Source organism: Mesocricetus auratus, unplaced genomic scaffold, assembly GCF_017639785.1.
Source record: "Mesocricetus auratus isolate SY011 unplaced genomic scaffold, BCM_Maur_2.0 Super-Scaffold_100003, whole genome shotgun sequence".
Lineage (NCBI taxonomy): Eukaryota > Metazoa > Chordata > Mammalia > Rodentia > Cricetidae > Mesocricetus > Mesocricetus auratus.
The window spans coordinates 19189553-19211006 of record NW_024429188.1 but is presented as its reverse complement, the minus strand read 5'-3'; the positions used below and the strand labels follow the sequence as shown (position 1 = coordinate 19211006).

Below are 21454 nucleotides of genomic sequence, written 5' to 3'. Positions count from 1 at the left end.
GGGCTACCCCGGACCTGGCAATCAGCACGAGACAGCCAGAGGGCCAGCCTCCCTCATCTGGCGTTTTTTTAAGGATATGTAAATATTTTGCTGAGGATAAGTGACATCAACAGAATGATATTCCGCAGAGCCCGGGTGTGCAGCGATGATAAATAGATACAGCCAAACAAAGTTTTGATAACCGCGTATTCTCATGGCTCGCTCTGTTTCGTTTGGTCTTTGTTTTTGTTGGTTTAGCATTATCTCGCAACCTCTGGTGTGATCCCTTTATTTAGCCAATTTTGGGAGGTTCTCTTCGGAACACAGAGAAAAGCAGCCAGCGGGGAGAAAACAGTTCTTGGCCTCTTCCGCATCAGGCAAGATTTTCTTTGCTTTCCCGGGGTCTTTCTCCCACCGTTTTCTAGCTATCTTTCCTTGTATCCTTTTTAATCTTCGCAATTGTGTGCGGGTGGACCAAGAGACTTCTGTTAACTTTGAAACGTGTTGTGGCAGAGCCTTTGTTATAGTAGTATACCGGGGGACAGCAAAGAGGTTGGCGGGCAGGGAGCCTCCTCCCCAAGGTGGCACTATGCACCCACTCTGCTTTTTCTTCAAATTTTCTTCCAAAAAGGCAACATAGAGAGCCGTGCCACTTGCAGAAGCAAGGATGGACCCGAAGGTACAGAATCAAGCCAGGTAGCATCACACCTTCTCTGGTCCTTAGGAACTCAGGGAAGCTACTCCTCCATTCCAGAGAGCCCCCACCCCGACAGATACACTGTATTCTGCCAATGGCTATTCCCTTCTCAGTGTGACAGATGCCCACTGAGTGCATGTCCAAGGTGGCCCTGGCACTTTGAGCCATCAGATAGAAACTTGTGGGGCAGAGAGGCACTGGCTGTCTGGCACCAACTCAGGGGATCATTCAGGCCTATCAAAGGGGGCTCCTTTATTATTCAAAGAATCCAGGGCCACCTGCAGAGAGCTTTGGTCCAGGAAAACCTGCTCATCCCTGGAACAAATGAGAAAGCTGTTTCCCAGGTGGTGCCAGTTGCTTGCTTGAGAGCAGATTGATGGGCACTTAGGCAAGAAGTATAAAACCAACTGCAAAAATTTTATGTGGAAAACAGAGGCAAAACAGAGCAGAAAACAAAGCAAGCAAGCAAACAAACAAACAAAACACAACCAACCAACAAACAAAACGCCCTTAGGTTTGGAAGTGCATGAGCAGGTGTGGCCTGGAGAGCTCCAATGTCAGACACCAGAAGATTCTAGCTCCATTGACCCAGGGACTGGGGAAAGTACTGGTCTCCCAAATCCCTTGAGCAGAAATGGAGCTATTCTGTATGTGCAGACAGCCACACACATGGCTTCCTCTGAAGCCACAGGAAGAAAATAGCAAGTGTCTGTTCTCTGGCTCCTCCCCTATCCTTAGATTAGTGGGGAATAGAGAAGTGGAGTGAAATAAATTGGAAAGGAAGCTCACATTTGTTTTTGCCCTGTCTGCCAGGCACTGACTATGTGGCAAACCTTCTCAGTGACCCTGTGACCCCAGTGAAGCATTATTTAACATAATTTTCAGAGAAATTGTCGGTCCTTATCTGATTCCAGACTTTGGTGGTTATGATTTAAGATGCAATATGTCTTTCTGCCCCTGCTCAAAGCCCCTTATTTATTTCTCCCAAAGTCCAGAGCCCTCAACCCATACCTCCTTCATAAAATATGGTACCTAGTTAGTGTGTGTGTGTGTGTGTGTGTGTGTGTGTGTGTGTGTGTGTGTGTGTGTTGAAGAGGGGGCTACTAGTGGACCTGTATTGCACACATATGTGCCATAGTAGATCTGAACCAGTTCCTGACTACTTCAGATGCTGCCCTTCCCTTTTATTTAAGAACCCCAAAACCTACTGTTACTAGATAAATGAAAGTTGAGTTACCAAATGATGGAGTTGATGGAGTGAACAATGGTGGAGAGGGAGCCATAAATCATTGTCAATGGAGCCGGAGCAGGAAAAATCCAGAGGTCTGCGTGTTTGATGCAGCCTCATAGCTTTTAGTGTCATGCCCCAGTTTGAGCCCATTCTCAGGAGCCCAGGTTTAATCCTTACAACACCTATGTGAGACTGTGAGGCCAGAACTATTAATTGCATTATGCAGATAAGGGGACTGAGATGACCAAGGTCCATGGTGGGATCAAATTGTAGGTGAGGGAGTTTTGCTTCTTTACTCTCAAATACCAAATAAGTATGAAGACGAGATTTACTATGCAAGTCTCTTAACCTCCATCCAATCTTATGATAGCCTTTAGACCCTAGTGATTCCAGAGCCACCAAACAAATATTTGATTCCAGAAAGGAGGGGCTTCTGACTGCCACTCCTCTGATGGGAACATGAGGAAGACCTCAGAGAATGAGGCTTTCTACGAGAGCAAAGATGGCTAATTGCACTTTCCCCATGCACAAAAGCCTGTGTGGGCTTCTGAATTAAGCTTGATTTGGGGATCAGGCTGACATCCTTGCTGTAGAGTTGGAAGCTCTTTGTCTTTGGAGAATGCCTCTGATTACCACTTCTCCCTCGCACCTGATCATCTGCCTGGGTGCCCATCATTGCATTCTCTCTGCACTCATGGCCTCTCCTTTGTGACTCACAATTTTTGATGAGCCTCTTGAGTCTATTGCTCCTCTGTCCTCTGATGGCAGCTGGGGAGAAGGGCATTTTGGCAGCTACATTAGTACTTCTCGATTTCACACATGACCCTTCTCTTTTTTGCCAAGAACATACAAAACACACACAAATGCACAGGCACAGACACAGGCACATGTAATTTGATCATGTTTCTGTATCTGATTCAACAAATTAGATTGCTAACCCACAGTTGTTATTGGAAGATGTACTTGGCTTTGGTGATTTTGTTTCACAGCCCCTGTCTTGAACAAATCAGAATAGCTAAATGAAGGCGGTTCAACCAGCAGTTGCCTAGAGCAATGGTGGTGGTACTTACCGGTTTCCTTGAAGCTGTGGGGCAGCAATGTGAGCAATTGATCTGGTTTAGTCAGTTTGAGCTCCTGTAACCAAACTGGCTAAACTACATGCCTTTGGGCAATGGAAATTTATCAGTTCCAGAGACTGGGAAAACCAAAATCAATTTGCTATCAAACTCACTGTCTGATGCAGGCCTTTTAAAATTCATAGAAGTGACTTCTTATTGTGCTCTCCCATGGCAGAAGGCATAAGCGAATTCTCTGTTTCTCTCTGTTTCTGTCTCTGTCTTCCTCTCTCCTCTCTGGTGCTAGAGACTGAATCAGGGCCTTGTACATGTTAGGAAAGTGCTCTACCACTGATTTACCTTTCCTGCCCTCTGAGGTCTCTTTTATGAAGGCAATAATCCCTTTGATGAAGGTTCTGCTCTCATGATCTAATCATTTCCTGGGTAGCCCCCACCCGCTAATCCCATCACTTTGGGGATTAAGATTTTAACATATGAATTTGTGGTTGGGGGACACACACACAAACCTTCAGATCATGCATCTTTCCTGTGCATTTCTTAAATGTCCATTTTATTCTCCCCTGGCCTTATAGAACACCTAAACCTTCATAGTTTCGATTTTTATTATCATTAGCTTTAACAATTTCATACTTAGGAGAATTTTGCATCACATCCTTTTTATGCCTGTCACTCCCCCTTCCCATGGCCTTTTAGCCTTTTAGCTCAGCACTAATAGGATTTCTTAATGGTCAGGGAAACATTCTTTATGAGTACTGTACTATACAAAAGCCATTGGTACACATAGCTATGGAGTGCTTGAAAGGAAGCTTGTCCCAAATAAGGTATGCTGTAAGTGTAATATATATACTGGAATTCAAAGAGTACAAAAAGAATGCAAAACAGCTCATTCATCACTTGAAATTATATTGTGATATCATGGTGAGATGATATTTTGGATACATTGGTTCAATGATATAAAATTAATATTGCTTGTTTATTTTAAATTTTTAATGTGACTACTAGTACACTGTAGATTGCTTATCTGTTTCTATCAGGCACCAATTTCATGATGTCATAGCACCTGCAAATGTGCTGGGGGCTGGGGAGCCAAACACTTCTGTCTCCATGACAGATGGGAGGCCTTGTGCTGACTCAGTAGGCACAGTGGCTGACATTAGACAATCGTGATTTTTAGTAACTAAGGTGCCATTTAGGGACTTCCCCACTAGGCATGCCTGTGATCCTGCTCTGAGATGTGTGGGCTGCAAAACCCTCATGCAGAAATCAAGGCAGGGTGGGGGACTAAAGGCTAGGCTAGCTTGAACAAAATGGCCTCTTCCCTTTCTTTTGGCTTTACTTCTCTACAGCACCCAGCCTATGCCCTCATCCTCTCAAGGAGTTATCTCCTGGCCACACCACTGATTTTTTTCTCCCACCTGTCGTTGTAATAGCTGAAAATATTATCTTTCTTGGGGATTTGTGCTCGGGGCATCATGCTGAAAATGGGCTAGTAAGGAGCTGGCAACATCTTTAAAGAAAAAAAAGAAGATCCACACTCAGTTATCTTTTGACAGCTTCATGCAAGCAACAACAAAGACATAGTTTCTATAAGGAACACAGAATTATTTCAAAGAAACCCAATATCGCATACCCCAATAGTACTACAGATAAGGTTACCTGAGGGAAGGAACCCCCAGGGGTGGGAGAAGGATTTCATCTGGCACTGTGGGATCATCTCAGCCACAGCCATACATTCCTGGGCCCTTCCCTGGGTGCTAGGCAAAGCATGAATAGATGGGAGAGGGATGGAATAATGAACTTGGGATTGTGGTGATTTATAGGTCAGGCGCTTGTGGCTCTGGCTCCTGAGGGCGCTGCCCCCACAGGGAACCCTTGGCTGACCTCCTCAGGCTCCTTGGAAGGAGCTGGTTTTGTTTCCCATGGCAGAAGCAGACTGTTTACTGGAGCACAGGAAGAATCCGACATTCTGGCGAAAAATAATTCATTAACAGCCAGGGTATTACCAGTTCCCTGGAAAAGCTCCTCCAGCTGCACTAGAGCAACTGTTCTTTTTCAGCAGCAGAGCAAGCCTTGCTGGCAGCCAAGACTGGGTGTGATGGGGCATTTTTTGTTGTTGATATTATTTTTGATTTTGTATGTATGGCCACTTTTGCCTTATAATTTATAGAAAGAAACAGAGGTCTGGAAGAGTACAAACAATGTATCTGTCAGCCCGCTTGTCTTTAGGGATTCAACCTCCCAAATCCAAGCTAAGTTGAAGAGCATGGGCTTTTTTTCCCTAATCATTCCCTACCCCCAAGCTGGGGTCACTGCAGATCCACATAGAACGTTCAAGAATTAAAGGAATCACAGCACCTGCTCTTACAATCCTTTGAAAGCAAATTGGCTGCAAGAACCCTCCTCCATCTTCCCACCATCACACACACCAGGCAGAACGTCCTATCTTGTCGTGTGGAATTCTTTTGCTACTATTAATTGGTACAATGGGGCCATAGTATGTCATTCATCATCTGAGTTTTGAGGGCATTTGCACAGCCAGACAAGCATAACCAAGAGAATGAGCTGCATGGTTTGGTCACTAAAGAATGACTGAATCTATATGACTAAATGAAATGATTCCAGAAGCTTATAATGACCCAGAAAAATTGGCTTTTAAGAAAGGATTTTGTCTGTTTGTTTGTTTGATGCCTCATGCTCAAAAGGGTGTTTCCAGCTTAAAAAACAATTGAGAAAGAATGTCATTTCCTTGTTTGAGTTGTTTTAAAAGAAAACAACCCTAATTGCAGTTTAAGTGAGACACAATATATTGATTTTGATTTTGTATGGAACATAACTAGACAATCATTTTATTTTATGAGATATTAATTCACACCCATTTAGACTGGTGTAATATGCATTTAAATGCCCCATTGTCATATTTCTTTATTGTTCCAGTATACTGGCTGAGAGTCTTTTTCATGTATGTGGAAAAAGCAGTACATATGCCCTTAATCAAGGCATATATAAACTACCTTAGATTTTTTTAAAGAAAATAAATTTCCCCTTTTGTTGACTGCCTAGATTATGTGTGTTAAAAGCTAAATGTTTGGTTTTATCTGGAGCAATTTCTCCATATTGGCCCTATTGACATTTGGGGGCAGGCCAGTCTTTGTTGTGGGAGACTGTTCTGTGTACTGTAGGATGTTCAGAAATCTTTCTGACATCTATTCATCAGAGACCAGTAGCATCACCCCTTCCTCTTTCCTGAACTCTGCCAAATGGCCCATTTGTGAGAAAATCACCACAGTTGAGAACTGCTGGTCTAGAGCAAAATTTAATAAGTAATTTGTGGTTTTCAGAAAATTTAATTTGAAATCATCAAAGATACAATATCCCTCCTCTGAATCCTATATATACAATTCATAAGGGGTGATTAATTAGTAGTTGGAAGTGATTATGTACCTGATTTAATTGTGGAAGGATCTATATGATTTCTAATACTGGGGTGGGTATAAAGAAAACTTTTAAAGGCAGGCAATGAAATAAGCCATAGGTAATTGGAGGGCATGTTGTGGGGGACCCGCAGCTTTTCTGTATGAGAGAACAGACTTATTCTCCCTAATTATTTTTCATACACACCTAATTCCAGGTATGACATCAAAGCCAGTAGACATCTTTAACTTTCACTCCCTCCACTGTTATTTTTCCTAGAGCAGCTTAAGTCAGAGCCAATGGATTCAGCCCTTTAGTGGACTTAGGAGCACTCTGCTCCACCAGATACATTTCAGACTGCAACATCCCTTCTGCCCTCCACTACACCCTGTGTTTTCTAGTATTTTTATTGAGAACAAAAACCAGTGGTGGAAAGGTGATGAATTTGCCACATTTACCAGACCTTCAGATTGAGGTGGCCCCCTAATCGTCACATGTTTATTTCTGTGCAGGAACACCTCTGTTTGGGAAACTTCTCCAGGAAAAAAGATGCCAGCAGAGGCCCTTTGCATAGCAGGAGGAGGTGACAAATTATCACAAAGACAAACACTGAGACACATTTTTGGTGGTCCCTTGAAAGACTAGAAATAAGAGACATGCATGTTCCAGAAAGGTAATGTGGGGATGATCCATGTCCTGCCCATGTGTAGAAAGGGAAAGACAGAGATGTGGATCCTTTTGCACACAAGGCAAATGTTCCCAGCTCACCCTGGCCATACTAGTCTTTTAGAGTGGAAAGATTGTACAGTTATATTAGTACAAGGACAGGTGTTCAGAAAGGAAATATCAGTGGAGGGCGGTGTATGTTGTAGGAACCCCAATCAGGCTGATCTTTTCCACAGAGTATCTGTGGTATTCAGAGTATCACATACAGAAGAACTCCCTGGCAGGCTTAGCCAGTGGGGGGGGGGGATAAGGTGAACATTTAGTCACTTGCCAAGGCAGCAGTCCACCTTCCATGGTGAGTCCTAGCCTCGATTAAAGAGTGTCTTGAGTCCTCCCTGTTGTTGGAAAGGGAAAAGCAATAAGCTGGCAGTGATCCACAATGTGTTGGACCCAGGCAGATAAATAATTGATTTTCAGCAGGAGACACTTGGTCATTCTCAGCTGCCAGCACTTGCAGATCAGGATTTGGGTGATGGCTGCAACATTGGGAGAGGAAGCAGGATCATAAATCTGGGCTTTGGAGGCTGGTGGCATGGTGCAGAGGCCACTGGGGCCACTGGTGTATGCTCCAGAAGCAAACAGACAGGTCTGAGTGGTATGTTGTTCTTCAAAATAATGGCAATGGAAATAGCTGTGAAAAACATTTAGACCCTTGTCATAAAAATGCAAACAGTCTTCCTGCTATAGGAAAAGGCTAAATAAACTCTATTGCAGCTGTATTAAGTAGAAACAGATTTGAAAATAGCAGGGTTTTTTTCTTTTTCTGAGACACTTATTTATAGCAGGTTGGGCAAAGGCTGCCACTATCTTTTGTGAGTCCGGAAGAGTGTTTTCCAGATGGTGCTTGATGTTTTCCCCTTTATTAAGGTTAGCTGAACATGCCTCACTTGGGAAGGGTCATAGAAACCTGTATTATTATTATTATTTTCAGATCACAGAAGCCATTGATTGGCTAACAAATCAATGACTGGGAATAGGCTGAACCTGCACTGATGAATTTCTTTTTGTATTTTATAAATGAAACAAGACAAATGTCAAGGAAAGCTCCTTCTTTTAACTATTTATAGCAGGACTTTGAGGACCATACAGGACTATAATTCCTACTAATTTGCATTTATTTTTTGTAATACATTTCTCTCCTCTTTGTTAAAACTCAGCAACATTACTGTTTCCTTTCCAACATCTCATCTGAGAAATGCATGGATACATTTCAGATTAAGCAATTAGCTCTGGCTGCAGTTTTTCTTCATGAAAAACAAACCCCACTAACCCTTCACACTGAATATGAAATTATTGAATGTGAAAATAACAGTGTGAGATCATTTGTCTTAAGATCTTTTGTGGCTTATAGCTTGAATTTTTTTTAATTTGGAGAAGAGAAAGAGGATTCTTTTCTGCCCTTCCAGATATGACACACCCACTCCAGGACCTCCAGCTTGGTGTACACTCTTAGTAGCTAAGTAGGTGAACCTGAGGTCAAGATAGCCAGTGACATTTAGGTTTTAACATCTTTATTTAGCAAAATCAAAAGTTGTTTAATCCTTTTGTAATCTATTTTTGTGTGTATGTGTACCTGGGTGTGTGAGTGTGAGGCATACTCACTCACATGTGTGAGTACATGAATGCATATGTGTGTATTATTGTCTTTGTTTGTATATGTATAAGAGGCCAGAAGACAACCTTAGCTATTACCCACCTTGGCTTTTGAGGCACACTCTCTCATTAACCTGAGGTAATCAGGCAAGATGGTTAGCTGAATAGTGAGCCTTAGGAATCCCCAAGTCATTACCTTTCCAGCACTGGGATTGCAAGTGCACTCCACCAAGTTCTGCTTTTTGAAAATGTGGCTTCTGGGGAATCACACTGAGATCCTTGTGTACAGGTACTTTACTGACTGAGCTATCTCTTCAGCCTATATACTTCATTTAAAAATAGTTGTATTTATTTTTAGTTTTTATGTATATATGTGAGTATGTGCATGTAAGTGAACGTGCCCATAGACATCAGATCCTCCTCAATCTGGTGTTACAGGCAGTGTGAGCTGCCCACCATGGGTGCTGGGAACCAAATTCTGGTCCTCTGAAAGAGCAGTACACTCTCTTAACCCCTGAACTATCTCTTCAATCACCATCCTTATAAAACTTATAAAAACTTATTGCTTATCTACAATATTAAGAAGTCTGGGTAAGGGTAGCCTTTGTTATGCTTCCTGCACTGGGAAGGAAAAACAACAAAGTAAAACATGAGCAAGAGTTCTGGGACTGCTACTGCAAGTCCGTTATTCAACTCTCCGGATCTCTGACCCATAGAGAGCTGATTCTTCCTAAAATCCATGTGAAAGACGGAACTGCTTCTTCAGATGAACATGAGGGCAAAATTGGCTCATCATACACAGACATCTGAGCACACAGCTTTCACCCTTATCTTTGGCTTCTAAATGCCAGCATTGCTGCCAGTTCCCATGGGCTTAAATGTCCTTCACCTTCTCTTCAGCTCTGCCCACCACCGTTATGAATACAAACTTCAAAAGCATACCCCCCCTGGCCTGACCTGGCCTCTGCCCTGCATTGACTGATTTGTGCTTGCTCTCTTAACTGCTGTTCCATGGGTCTGTGCCAGCTTCCTTTTGCTAAAGGGCTTCTCGGGTAGCATCTTCCCAACTGAAGAACATGTTCCTGGTGAGTTAAAATAAAACCTCACACTTGACACTCTCCTCATTTTCCTCACCACTTCTCCTCATAGATTTCCTGACCAGACTGCAATCAGCTGTCCTGTTAGGCTGTATCCAGGTTTGTACAACTGTTCTGGGCTGGGTTATATTTAGCATATATGCAAGTCAGGGTGGAAAGAATTAACAAGAATGTCTCAAGATTTCTTGGGCATATTTCTAGGTGGGAAAAAATCCCTGAAGTCTAATGTCATTAGGTTGGCTGTTCCAGGTATTGAAGAGTTTAGTGATAAAGAAAGACAGCAAGGTTGACAGACACCAAGAGAGGTGGGAAGAGGGAGAGTAGGAAAGGGAGAAAGAGAGGAGGAAGAGGAAGCAATGAACGAAGGAAGGAAAAAGAAAAGCCCCTCATCCTCCCACCAAATGAGGTTTTCTAGCTTCAAGAATGACTAACAGCACATTTCTCACTCCTCTGAGTCAGATTGCGACCTCTTGGGCCTGTTTTAGCATGGCACTCTTGCTTTGTCCTGTCAATAATGGCTGCTTTCACAAGCTCTGAAATTTGTGGTGGAAGCATTGATTCTATCCTTAACAGTGTCCATCAGAAAATCAGAAGAGCAGCAATATTCCCTGCCATCTACCAAATTCATGCTGCAGGTGGGAGAGTGGTACCAACTGATTTCAATGTGATGCCATTTCTGTTAGGTGGCTATTTGAAACCCCATTTCACAGAGGAGGGCTCAGGGTTCAGAGAGGATTAGTAATTGTCACACGATCATAGTGCTTACAGACAGTAGAGTTTGGATCTTAGACGTATGCTCAATAGAAATCTCTTCAGTGATGGAAAGATGCTGTGCTGTTCTTTCTTGTAGCTATTACCCATAAGCACTAGGAAGGTGGCTGATGTGACCTAGGCCTGAACTGTTAATTCTCCTCATCTCATGGGGCAAGGGGAAACTGCACTAAATGGAGCAATACCGGAAGAAGAGACCGATCCCATGGCCCTACTATAGCTCTCTGCTTTATGTGCCATGTTGAGGCTTCCTCCCTCCTGACCGATCCAGAACAGGCCATCCTTTCTTGGGAGGGAAATCTGTGTGCTCTAGTGTGAATCCAAATCCATCCCTCACCCCCACCCCACGCTGCAGATGGCAGTAGGCCCTGGCCCAGAGCAGCTGAGAGAAGCTTCCTTCCTGTTGCTGTCCTTTGGAGCCGACCTCTCTTCTAGTCCCACCTTTGTTTGGGTGGCAGCTGAATTTGGTGACTCCCTTTGACAACTATTCTAGAAAGTATTGGCTTTACTGTGGGCAGCTTGGGGAAGGGGGTGTTGTGGAAAGCTAGGCCACAGGATGAAGGAAGAGACAAGGTCTCTAGGAATGGACTGAGAACCCTGGTGATTCAGGGCACACCCTACCAGAGTGACCCATTTGCTGTCCCATCTGGTGCTGTCTGTGATCAAATGGGGACAGAATACTTATCTAGGAAAAAAGATGAGTGAAGCCAATAAGACAGATAAGGAAACTGGGTTTTTCTCCCTTTCCCCTTAGCCCTTCCCCCTAATGACAGTCTGTCCAATTTGGAGGGCAAAATCTCCAAGCCCCGGGGCTAAAACTCGAATGTGGCCTTGTTGACTCTTGATCAACAGTATTTTGAACAGTACTGGTTTGAACAATATTGAGGCTTCTCTTGTTTAAAAAAATGACAGGTGGAAAGAAACACCTACAGTTTCTTATGAAAGGAAGTGCTAAGGGCATTTTTCTTAGGAATATGGAAGCAATATGGAGTTATCTTCTTTTTTCTAAGTATGCACAAATCTGTCCTATTTTTCCAAGAGGATCTATGCTTGCTTGCTTTCCTCTCTGTGTCTTGCCCTGTGTTTTCTTCTTTCTTTTTTGATTTTGGCTTTTGTGTTTTGAGAGTAGAAATAATGTGTCATTCCTGTGGCTTGGTCTCTTACCAACATTCATTCTCTTGAGCCAGGCAGCACTTCCTAAAGTCCATTTGAATAATAATCTCTGACAATCCATCTTTCCCTGGCTCCTGCCCATGTGCTCACAACATCTAGATGCAGATAGCAAGTCCTCAAGGCCTCCTTTCCCTTGTCATAGGGTATCTGTCCCCATTAATTGATGCTAGAATGTGAAATCCGTATGATTTTGAGTCCTTTCACCTTCCTACCATTTGATTCTGTGCTACCTGCTCATAAATGAGATCAGCCAGTGCAGACACACCTATAAATTCCAAGCCTGGCTCTCTCTAACCTTTGTCACTGTCACTCACTACGGCTGACCCCACCATCCTTTAGTGAACTCCATCTGCTTTCAGTTCCCTCATGGGATTTGGAGCATGAAGTTCTTCACCCTCTATCCATATGAGATGTTTCTGTACTTCCTTCTAATGAGATGCCTAACTGTTTCTTTCTATGGAAGACCGTGCTCGATGCTTTACCCTCTCATTTATCACTTTCCAACACTTCAGAAGCTGAGGCTGAAGGACTCCACATCCTCTAAATCCAAGGGAGATTGAAAGTATCTGACCAGAATTACTTGTTAGAAACATCTTTTCCTTTGTGGATAAGGAAACCAAGGTGGCCAAAGGATAGGTACAGAGTCACACAAAGAACAGGTGGCCAGGACCAGATCATAATGGTTTGTTTTTGGTGTTAATCAAGAACATGAAGTTTGTCCTAAGCAGTTTTTTTTAAGTTCTAGAAATTTTTATTTATTTTTGCCATGTTTTAGCCATACTTTTTTCTCCACTCTCCTTCTACCCCCTTGTCCCCCACGCTCCCAATTTACTCAGGAGCCAGGCACAAAACTCAAGTCCTAAGCAGTTTTGTGGAGGCCAATGACACTGTGTAAGTTATATCTTTGGTATTTTTGGTGGTGGGAAATGAACCAGGGTGAAAGGTGGGGAGGGTGTGTGTGTGTGTGTGTGTGTGTGTGTGTGTGTGTGTGTGTGTAACAAATCAACCCTATTTCTGTGATCTAAAAAGGGAGGCAAGAAATAATGGAAGCAAAATAATGAACCAGGGTGATGGAGTGAGGGTTGAATCCAGAACAAAATTTAACAGTCTAACTCTGGGACTCGGGAATGGCTGGGAACTAGAGTAAACTCATAACATTCTAGTTTCTATCTGATAGGCCCTTTGGAGAGATAGTGAGTACCTGTAAAGCATCTCTTTCCCTCTTCAGTCTGGAGTAATGGAAGCCTAATCTTTGTTTATTGGTCATAAAATCTTGTGGTGACCCATGTCATTCTTGGAGTCCATAATTCTGATTAAAATATGATAAAACAAATGAATGGGTCAGAAGAGTTTTAAAACTACTCTGGGTCATAACCAAATTGAACAGATGTGGGCATAACCAAGACTACCTCTCATTGGCAGCCTTAAATAGACTTTGCAAATACATTTTTTCAGTAGGTCAGCCTCTTTAAAATCTCAGGCATCTAAATTATCTTGCTGGTTTAGGTTTTGACCAGGCCCAGATAACAAGAGGGAGTTGGCTGGTAGCCTACCACTAGCGTGACTGGCCATCTGTCCTATTTTTTTCCCTGATTGAGAAAGGTTCCTAGGATGTGAGATTTTCAGTTTCAAAATCCACACAGTCCCAGCAAACCAGGATGAGTGGCTCATCCCCCACCCCTTTCCAAGGGAAGCATTGCAACATGGACAGCTGAACTGGGTGGGGCCCAAGGAACGGAGACAGTTCAGTCTGGGGATTTGGCATAGGGATGCCACCACAAAGCAGAAAGGGAGTTTGGGAATAGTAAAGGCAGGAACATATCCCAAGACCTTTCACATATCTTCTTGCTTCCAGATGAAATGCTTCTGGAATAGGAGCTGAAAATTCCATTCTGCTTCCCTAGCCATGATACTCATTGTTACCCCGCCCTTCTGAGGCCTTGTTTAGACATTTCAGGTGAATGTCAGGTTGAGTGAAGAAACACTTTGGATCCTGCTGGAGTCTAGGACTTGCAGATCTTTAATGAACACAGAAATATTTTAAACTGGGCCCTGTGTGATAAAAAGTTTCTTTATATAGTCTGTTTCTTCATCTTTGAACTCGTGCTTAGAAAAGACTTATTTTTGTAGGAGCACCAAAAAGCTGGCTCATCATCAACATGCAGCCAATCAGATCTTCGTTTCTAAAGTGACTGTAGCTCTCCATTATTCATAACTGTTCTGAAACTGAATTACAGTTTTGAAGACTTCAAAAGTTTCCCTTTTCACCCCATCACAACTATTTCTCTTGCAAAATGAACCTCAGTAAATAAACAGAAAACAAGCAATAGATGGTAGGGTGAGGAACACTTGAAATAAGAAGCAAATGAAAGGGATTTTTCTTCCCTTTGAGGCCTGGTAAAACTTCAACTGCATTCAGAATGCAGGAAAAAGTACAAAAAAAGGAACTTTGAATATTTACTATAAAGAAATAATAATTGTTTGAAAGATGGATATATTTATCCAAGTTTGAATGTTACACAATGTACTCATATATTGGAGTACCACAAGTATCTTGGTATCTCTTGATATTCCAATACATTAGTACATTTTTGGGGTGTATCAGTTAAACATCAGAAAAAGAAAAGTAAAATTGAAAAAATACATCAGAGGGAGGAAACATACTCATCTTGGAATACCAGTTCATTCTTCTGGTGCCATCTGAACCCTTCACAGTAGGAATAAATGGGACAGTCAGTCTAGGAGCAATTGAGTTCAGAGAAATAAGAAAAAAGAGAAAATAAGAAAAGGTACACAAAAAGGAAAAATGAGATTCCTCTGCCCACATGCCTCAGATAGCAAAGGGGCGACAAAAGCTCCAGCTAGACTTCAGTCTTCGGAAAGGCACAATCCTTTAGGGCACTGCAGTGTCCTAAAGGAGTCTGTGGGTGACAATGAGCCTTTTCACTTATCTGTGTCTTTCCTTCTGAATCACTCTGTGAGGAACAGGCATTAGTCAGGGCAAAATTGCCTACAGTATATTCTTCCCTGGGAATAAAGGACACAGTGAGTGGAACCTTACATAATAGCACCAGCATTTTACACAGGGTTTGTAGTTCACATATAATTTCAAGAGGTGAAACCTTTTGAGTAGCAGGGGAACACAGCTCACTTCTCTGGCTAATGCTGCATTTTGAAAATAGCAGCCATATAGATGGGGAATGTTCTCAAAATGATCCATCTTGGACTTTTATTTTCAGAGTTTGGTCTAAAATCCTGAGAGATACATTCAGAAAAAATACCCATGAATTGCTAAGTGTACAGCTAGAAGAAGTCCCACAAACAGCATACCCCTCTGTCACCAGCACCTCAGTGGAGACAAGGGCTGTAGCAGCCTCGAGAATTCTGGAATGCCCTCTTCATCGACCTTTTCAACAGCAGCACTGGTCTACCTGCTTAGATTAGTTATGTCACATACAGAATTTGATCATTTTGGTGTGCTATTTTGTGTTTTATGGCAGTGTCTCACACCCTGGCTTTCCTAGAACTCACACTTGCTGTAGTTCTCTTGCCTCAGTATCTTTGGTGCTCTATTTACAGGCATGAACTACCACACCTGGTTGAGAATTTTCAAATTGTAATTTAGAGCATGAGTACTAAAGGAAAACAAAGTCCTTACAATTTCTTAAAAGATGTGGAGAGGAAAGACATTTCTCAATGGTTTATTTTCTGGGGCTGCTCTGAATTAAGGCTATTAAGCTAGAAGTTTCCAAACTGGGATCTAGCTGGTATAGGATTTGGGGCGGGGGACTGTACTCTAGTGCCTGGGATTACAGCCAGGCTGTCATCTGTTACAACCTGCTTTTCTCAGCACCCCTATCAAAGGCAGCCACCAAGCTTGATTTATCTGCCTTATCAAAGCTGCTGTCAGAGCCTTCAAAGCCACATGGCCCAAAGCACTGAGCACAGGACAACAAAATGGCCGATGGTGGCCCAAATGTATTGGCCTTTTCAAAAGCAAGGCCAGACCTGGTCACTGAAATAGCATATCTGATGTGGACATTTTTCTCCTACTTCCAAATGAGATTATGTTTGATTAATTTCACATCCTCACAGGTCTTGTCATATTTCTCGATGTGCTTTCTGCTCCCCCCACTTTTTTTTTCTTACTGCAGGAGGCAAGCAGCACGGAGGCAGGAATAAAGCAATGAAACATACATCGTAATGTGTCTGGAGCAGCATCAGAAATGGACTTATTTGTTCTCCTGGGCTGTGGAGTGCTGAGTGATTGAATGCTCGCCAAGCTGTCAGTTTTATGAAACAAATTCCCTAACCTCCTTGGCCCAGAGCTTTGCTCAGTCTGAGATGGAAAAGAAATAACTTTTAATAGAAAACTCATTGCTAAAATCTAAGATAAGATTTCAGAGTTACTTCCCTCCTAAGAATAAGATGAAATATTGAAGCAAGTGTGTGATGGCAGAGAAGGGACAAGCTATTAGGGAACCTTATTTTTTCAGTTCTTGGTTAACACACTGTTAATAAAAATATTTAGACTTTTGTGATGCATAATGCATTTTTATTCCTGGTGAGCTGGCCTGTTTGTATACACAGATGTTTCCTGTGCTCTTTCTATCATAGCTGCTATTTGTTCTAAAACAATATTTCGAGCAGTAAACAGAATCTTATGTTAAGAACTTAGGCCCCTCACAGACTCTGTTGGTTTGAGTAAAGATATTTTCATTTCTAGGTATAATTCTTAAGGAACTGGGGTGGGGAATCTCCTTTTATTTGAGAGTGTGGAAAACACTTTAATAAAAAGCAAATGCAAGGAATGCAGTGTATGGAGACACTAGACAGTTCTTCCTTTGCCTTTGAGATTAAACCTGACTGATTCATCCAGGCTAGTTCATTGCTGAAGGGCTGCATGGCTTTTCTGTCTCCTTTCTCACTTTGTCAAAGCTGTTGTGAGTAATGCCTGCCCTTTCATTCAAACCCTCAGTGTGTTCAACTGGGTTTCAGGGCCTTTCCACAGCATTGTCCTCACACAGCTGCAGCCTCCATTCAGGCACCAAGAACGCTGTGGCAACGCGGCTCACCAGTTCTGTTCCTTTTGCTATTCTACCGAGGAACATGGAAGTAAATTAGAATAAAATGCACAGGCCGGTGTGCTAAGGAAGGAACATCAGCCCTTCAAAAACAAAGAGGTGACCCTGCCTTAATTGAAAAATGGCAGAATGCCCTAATGAAAAGCTAGGCCCGGGATTCGGTCCCTCATATCTCCTCCTGCGGCTACCCTTGTGAGTGAATTCTGAAATGATCAGGCAGCGTGTTCAAATAAGATATCATTAAGTGTGACTACACAAGCAACACATCACCCTGTGTGGCTGACTTGCCAACAGCTGCCTAAGTGCTGGGAAAGGAAAGGATGGAGCACATCTGTTTCTTTGTAGATCGATTCTCTTTAGTCTCTCAGCAATTTTTATGATCATAAGATTAATATATACTTTTTGCAAATTAAATATATAAAGATGACAGGAGAAGAATATCATTCATAGTCTTGTCACCCAAAGATTGCCTTGGTCAATATTTTTTCTTTATGTCCTCGGAGTCTTTTCCCCATACATACATCCTTTACCTTCTCCAAGAGTTTGAAAAGTATATCCTACACTTCAAAGTCTCCTTATAATTAAATTGATGTACTTCAAAACCCAGCTAACACACTTTTCCTAATAATCAACATGAAGAATGAAGCAGTATCTGGCCTGTTGCCTCTCCCATGTGATCAAAATATTTAGCAAATGTATTCCCCTTGTTCTACTGCCAACACCTCAACATTGTTGACTGTCAAATCTCTCAGCACCTAGAACCGTGCCTGGCACCTAGCTGTTTCTTAGTAAATGTTGGTGAATTAATGAATGGACAATGAGTTTATCATTACATTACTCCCAGGATGCACATGCTGTCTCCTGAGGCTGACCTCTTCTCACCACCCTTTACTACCTCTCCATAGCTGTGAGACTGAACTGTAGCTGTCCCTTGACAGTGTGTCTACTCCCTCTTACTTTCTATGTCATAAAGTAGTGGAAGGAGGCAAGGCCTAGTCTTGGGAGCTGGACATATTCAGTTCTCAGATCAGCACATAAGGAAGCAAGTGTCTTTGTCTGGACATCAATGATGCCTCTATACAATAGGCAGTGGTGATGCCTGTCTGGCAGGATTACTAACCAGTATGCACAAAGCCTGCTTTACAGGAAGGATCCAACATCTGAAGCCACTAGTATTTTGCCTTCTTCCTAATGACCGAATAAGTAGAGTTCTCGAGACCCTGGAGCATTGCCTTTCTCTCAACATGCCCCCTCATTTAATCTAACAAATACATGAAAGTTTCTGGTGACTAAATTTGTGTCTCCATGCCAAATAAATCAGAGTAGCAAAGAACTGAGGGGCTTTTCTAATAATCTGCTTAGTGGCCTCTTGCTGTGATTGCACATGCTTCCTCCACAGCAAGGCGTCAGCTGAGTTGCACCTGTGTGTTCCTATAGGTAATTCTCCCATAAGTTAGTCGATGTACCTTCCATCATGGTGTCCTCAGTCTAGGACCCACAATGCCTGTCTCTAAAGAATTATTCGATACATACTGACACAATATGTAGATGAATGAATGAAATATATCACATTGTAGATATCTTTCCCTGGTATTAACTACCCATATGAACATCATGGGATTTCTTAAAAGAAAAGAAAAAAAACAAGGCAACAAAAGCTTGGAATTATATCTTGAGCACTTGACTATAATGTAAGCCTATGATAGATAGACACAGAAGTATTGGTCCTGCTGAGTGCTAGGCTAAATGGAAAATGACACTTCCTCTTAGTTTTGATGATTAAGTTCATGGGTTCACTGGCTAGTATATAAAGTCCTTTTGAGGAAGAGGTGGCAATGTGTGTGCAGTACAGTTTCTTGTCTGCACTTTTATCTTGAGTTATATGCATGCTAGCATCTCTTTCACACAAAATCTGATGAGCTGGCATTTATTTTTGACATCATCTCAAATCTTTGAAAGTCAGATTTGGGGGCTAGCATTATTTTTTAAGGTTCATCTCAGACAGTGACAGGACAACCTTGATAATAATGAGAATCTCTAAAAGATGTGTTCTTGAGTTCTTCCAAAATAATAATTATAAAAAACATAAAATATTAGTAAAGGAAAGATCTGAGCTTCCAAGAGCAAAGACCTCCTTATATTGTCAGCTTTTCTGAGACTGGCCACAAATAAACACACAGTTACTGAGATAGGTTTCCTTCCCTAATTTATAGTGGCAGTGATTGCTGGTTAGGTGCCAAAGCATATTATGTATATCTCCCTTGACACCCAGCTAGACTACATTTCCCAGCCTTCTATGTAGTTGTATGATTAGCATGTGCCTGAGTTCTGACCAAAGAATGGAAATAGGAATAATATGTGTACCTCTGGTCCAATTGTAAATACTTCCTACGTTTCCTTCCAAAGTCTTTCCTAATCTGCTGGCTGTCTGAGATGGAAAATAGTCTCATGGATATCATGGAAACTACTTTCAAAGATGCTAGTGCCTTCACTGCCTAGGGAGTGTCATTTCATGATGTGTCTAATGTGCAGTGCCCACCCTGGATCATTACTAAGCGTAAAATTAGCTTCCATTAATGAGCCATTACAAGTTGGGATCCATTTGTGAGATGACTTTCCCTATCTTAGCTAAGTCCTTATTGGGTTTTGTTTTAAAAATGGCTGTCAGTTTTTAAAGGTAAAGGCCTTTTGCAGGAATTGTATGTATGCATGTATTAAGAATTGTTATGGCAATAACGATCTTTTCACAAGTTCTGCACAAGTACCTTCCCTCATTTTATAGCTGTAGCTATAACTCCAGTTCAGAAAGTGCTGAGTATTGCCCACCACAGTTGACACAGAGAAGTGGAACACAAGAGGCTATTTGATGAGGCACTTTAACAATGGAGGAAAGAAAGTACTTTGTCACATTCCCATGGCTCACAGCTAGTAAATAGTGGTGTCTGTTGTGGAATCTTTTGCCTGGCTTCAGAATAAAGTTGCCCCTGAGAACCAATAATCAAAGACATTTGAAAATGAGTGGGGAGCCTGTGGGAAGCCCTTAGGATAAGTGCTTTAGTGCTTTAGTCTCTTCTCTCTTTCTTTCTTTCCATCCTTCCTTCCTCATTTCTTCCATCACTCACTACTTTCCTCCTTTCCTTCCTTGAGATGGGGGTATCATGAAGCCCAGGCTATCCTTGAACTCACTATGAACTCCTAACCCTCCTGCCTCCAAGTGATGGTATTGTAGGTGTGTGATAACATGCCAAGCTCTTTTCTTTCGTTCTTTTGAAGGAGAGTCTCACCAAGTTTTCCAGGCTAGCCTGGAACTCAGTGTTCATACCGCCTTAGCCATCTAAGTACTGAAACTACAGACATGCACCAGAACCCCTGGCATTTATCCTATTTTTCTGATTGGAGAAAATATTATTATTTTGCTTTAAAATTTTCCTTTGACATTTCTATGTTAAGACTAACCAATCTGTGTCATGTTTGCTATGACTGGGTAACATTTTATGTACTAACCTGTGATAACCAGTATGTCTTAACTGACAGGTTGTTTCCAATCTTCCTAATGTAAAAGAGCTGTTACAAGAATGTTTATATGTGTACCTTTAGGATAGATTCCTAAAAGAGAAGTCATATGTTCTAGTCTGGTTTCCATTGCTGTGACAAAACATTCTGACCAAAAGATCGCAGATGAGGAAAGTTTTATATGGTTCCATCACCAAGGGCGGCCAAGGCAGGAACTCAGGGAAGGAGATTGAATCAGAAACCAATGGAGGGACACTGCTTACTGACTTGGTCTCCAGAATTTGCTCAGCTACTTTTCTTACACAGCACTGACAGAACTACTCATGGTAGGCTGGACCCTCCTACACCAATTACCTATTAAGAGACTGTCCTATGGACGTCCTGCAGTCATGGGCCAGTCTAATCAAGGCAATTCTTCATTTGAGGCCCCCTGTTCCTAGTTGTGTCAAGTTGATAAAGCTAACTGGGACATTGTGGGTACTCTGAGAGACACATGTCACACTGTCCTCTGTGTGGAGTCCTATTTATTCATAAGAACCAGATAATCAACAGTTATGGAAACCAACTCAATGAATTTAGTTCTCCAAGTTACAGTAACTAAGAACATTTGAAGAAAGAGTGTCCAGATTATCTGAATGCTGCAGCTGTGCTCCAAACCCATGGCAAGGGATAGCAATGAGGAGATACATCTGAAGGGGAGAGAATGGCACCTTCCATATATTAGTCGGTTTCACTGCATACTTCTGGCAATCAAGCCACCCTTATCAGTAAGGTCAGCGCTGATCTGGGTACAGGGATGTGTAGCAAGGTTTCTACTGGCAATAGCCTGTAGGTTAGAGAGGGGGAGGATAATACTGTCTAGGCTAGTTGTCACTGCAAGATTCCTGTTGAAGCTGAAGCTGGCAGTTGCAGGACACTTACTCCTCAGAAGAAGGCATAAACCTGATGTGTCTGGACAGATTTTATCATTAGTAGGTGGCTCCAGGCAGATGTTTTTATGCACCCAGCTGTGTGTGCTCTGAGATGGCCCTGTCTGTGAGAATTGTTCCAGGAACTATGGTGATGGTGATGATAATGATGATGACAGTAGTCATGGTTGCAGG

The 21454-nt window shown here is 42.2% G+C and overlaps 1 protein-coding gene across 5 annotated transcripts in view; it reads left to right on the top strand.

Annotated features, from left to right (window-relative positions):
• Rai2 (retinoic acid induced 2) overlaps window positions 1–21454 on the top strand; it is a 69965-nt gene that overhangs the window by 1627 nt on the left and 46884 nt on the right. The window contains exon 2 of one of the 5 annotated variants that reach the window (XM_040744103.1): window positions 6907–7067. The exons of the other annotated variants lie outside the window; for them this stretch is intronic. The gene's annotated coding sequence lies outside the window, so the exon portion shown is untranslated. The remainder of the gene's footprint in view (window positions 1–6906; window positions 7068–21454) is intronic. 5 annotated transcript variants of the gene reach the window in all.